The sequence below is a fragment of the Galeopterus variegatus genome, unplaced genomic scaffold (genome assembly GCF_000696425.1).
Source record: "Galeopterus variegatus unplaced genomic scaffold, G_variegatus-3.0.2 Scaffold3980, whole genome shotgun sequence".
Taxonomy (NCBI): Eukaryota; Metazoa; Chordata; class Mammalia; order Dermoptera; family Cynocephalidae; genus Galeopterus; species Galeopterus variegatus.
Genome location: NW_007730091.1, coordinates 41,407 through 44,980, shown reverse-complemented (window position 1 = coordinate 44,980; position 3,574 = coordinate 41,407).

Sequence of the window (3,574 nt, the reverse complement as noted above, 5' to 3'; positions counted from 1 at the left end):
TAATGCCCTTACTGGGGAACAGAGCTCCACCCTCACTCCTGTCCCGAGCTTCTTCTTCAGCTGGAGAATCCTACAGATCAGGGAATTTTTAACGCAATTCATGGAGTCTCAAACCCTACCTGTGCTTGGTAGGATCCTGTCCAAGTGCAGCTCAGGAACAATGGGGTGAGGGCTGCCTCCTGGAAGAATCCACAGCACAGACAGGGCTTAGATCCTCACCGGCTCTGTCTCCTCTCTACTTTACGGTCTCTTCTTTAGATCTGCAAAGAGGACAGAAAGGACCGGGTGGGTCTCTAAGTGTCTATCAATTTTTCTTACAAGTGAAGAGATAGGGACCATCCATAATGAGCCCCCAGGGATCAGAGGTAAAAAGACAGTTGGAATTATGGAGCTCTCAACACCCAGCCTCCCAGCTCTACAAACCACGGGACAAAACAGAGGCAGAGACTGATGAGCTGTTATTCTTGAGGAAGATGAAAATTATTCCGGCACCGTGGCTCTCAAACTTTAGTATGCATCAGAATCACCCAGGGGGCTTGTAAAAACACAGATCTTTGGGTCCTTCCAAGGAGCAAGTTGACTGGAAAGACTGATCTCTTTCCCTTGAAACTCAGTGTTTCCCCTAAAAGTTTGGATCTAAACCAGCCATGTGTGGGTATACCCACAAATGTNTCAGTGTTTCCCCTAAAAGTTTGGATCTAAACCAGCCATGTGTGGGTATACCCACAAATGTTCCCTCTTGCCATTCCTGGCCAAGAAGGCAGCTGCCTGGAGTCCTTAGAAAATTTTAGCAAGTATTGATTCCTTTGGGTAGTGAGTCAGTCTCTGCAGTTTTAGGGTGAGAGGAAGGGGTGAGCAGGATCAGGAGCAATTGTGAATCCAGTGCTAAGGGACTTGGAAATATGCCAAGAAGTTAAAAAAACATGGGGAGATATCTCATGGATACAGTGGTGCCTTTAGTCTGTGCATCTCAACCTCCAGCATACATCAGAGTCACCTGAAGGGTTTCTTAAAACACAGGCTGCTGGACCCTACCCTAGAGGTTCTGATTTAGCTCCTCTAGGTGAGGCCTAAGATATTGCATTTCAAAGAACTGCTAGGTGACGCTCATGCTGCTGGCAGGACTGGCTGTGTCATCTTTGGGTTCAAGTGCAAAATAAAAATGTGGAACTTTTTGTTCAANTATTCCATTGTGTAGATATACCACAGTTTCTGTATCCACTCATCCGATGATGGACATTTGGACTGGAAAACCATTGTTTTAGACTTCCTACTTAATTAACCCAGGACTTAATTAACCCTACTTAATTAACCCAGGACTACAAGGAGGTTAATAAAAATAATTTGGAAATTGCTCCTTTTCTTCCAGAACCTACAGGTGATTTCCGTATCTCTAGGATGGCCCCATAGAAGATCACAGGGCCAAGTTTCTCCCCAGGATGTGGATGTGGAAGACAAATCAACCCTTGGGAATTTCAGTTTGAAAGTCATGTCTGCAGTTTCTGGACAAGTCACATTTCCTAAGAGACAAGGTGTCCTCCTTTCTGGTCTAGCAGAGGTGAAAATTATGTAGGTAGGGGACAGGTGGCCTCTTTACAGCTTTTCTCTGGCTCTAGGGGCTGTATCTCCAAAGCTCCTTGTTAGTCAAATTGTTCTCTCTTCATTACAACACTGCTGCCTTGCTAATTACCTGAGGGAGGGAAACATGTGCCCTCTGCTCTCTCCTGCCTCTGCTCTGTTCCAGGGTTGAACCTCATACTCAGGGGTTGGTCAAGAAGCCCAACAACAATGACAGTCACCCTCCACCAAGTCCCACTTGCTTTCCCAGGAGGCTGATTTGTGGAAGAGAGTGATGCTGGGGACCATCTACTCCGCCATCTTGACCAGAACCCTGAAAAATTGTTTGACGTATTGGTGATATATTTTCAAATACGTATTAAAATATGTAAGCTTTAAAATGCTCTCTGTACCCCATTTAGAAACACCAATTAGTTCATCTCTACACCTTCTAAGAGTTTGTCTCAGGAGCATCTGCTCAGGGCAACGTCCCCACCCTACCCAGTGTTCTTGGTTTGTGGTTCTGCTGTGTGTGCTCCAATCACTGACAGCAATTATACTGAGATCCATGACTTTGGCAATTTTGTGATTAAAATCTACTTTGTGCTACAAACTATAACTCAGAAGAGACCAAGAGCTTGTCAGTTTTTGCTCACCCAGGGCCTAACAGAGGGCTAGGCCTAAATAGGAGCAAATTAAATGTTACCAGTATGAGCCAAGAAATTCTTTCAACTTATGACTTAGCCATTATTACACCTATAAAAGAGATAAACAAACTGATGATTACAGGCAATGGTTTGCTGGAAGGTCAGTAAAAGGTCTGATTTGTCACACTGACTGATTTCTGTGGTGTACATTCTCTAGCTGTGGTCATTTCAAGCTACCAATGGGCAGTCACTGCAGGCAGGGGTGGGAATGGATTGCATGGTCAGCTATGCAGAGCAGACTCCAGTCACCACTCCGAAGATTATTCTTCAAACTCCCCAAGCTTATTCATGCCTGAAGGCTTTGCACCAACATTTCTAGCATTTCTGTCTTTTGAAACTTCTCAAATCTTTTGGTAGTTGGCTTTTGTAATTCAGGCTGTCAATTAAAAAAAAAAAAAGCCTGCTACCGAGTGTTAGTAAGTAAAGACTGTATTCGTTCATTTTTGTTTTTTAAAAACAAAATACCTTGTTACCAGGAACAAAAGTCCTGTCAGGCTCGGCTTTTTTTAGGTCAATGAAGAATCAGAAACCCAAACCAGCAGCAGTAGTAAAGCCTTAATGAGTATAGGAAATACAGGAAGGAAGAAACACTTCAAGAGAGAAGTGGGTCATTCTCTTGAGCAGTGAATGGCACTTACATGCAAGTTCATAACTGTTTTATTCTACTAATTTTGCATATGCATTTGTAAGCTTGATTGACAACTTTGATTGACATTTGGGGTTTTATAACCTGTTTTCTAATGCGCATGTCCTTACCCATAGTTCAGTCTGTTATAATGATTTGTATTTATGGATTACATAAGTATAAGCCTCTAATGAGTATTAGCATATTCAAAGATTACCTAAGGTCTTAGAATTTTCCCTTCTGCACATGACTGTCCACCTGGAAAGTCCCTGGAGAGCCCTGTGGTTAGACTGTGGGGTCTTTCTTCCATTACGTTGCCCAGGGTGGGTCTGGGCGGAGTTATGGGTGAGGTCAGTTTTCCATCCCCCCCACCTGCTCATGACTAACTACCTAACATACCTGAAACTGGGTAAACTATAAAGAAACAAAATTTATTTCTTGCAGTTTGGGAGGCTGGGACGTCCAAAGACCACGCAGCACTTCTGGTGAGAGTCTTTTTCTTGATGGTGACTCTCTACATCAATTCAGTGTAACACATGGTGAGAAAGGGTTGAGCAAGAGCTAAACTTCTCACTTGCTCTCCTTTTTAAAGCCATGAGAACCACGCCCATTACTCCATGAATGGAGAAATCCATTCATCAGGGCACAGTCCTCCTAATCTAACGACATATTAAAGGCACCTCCC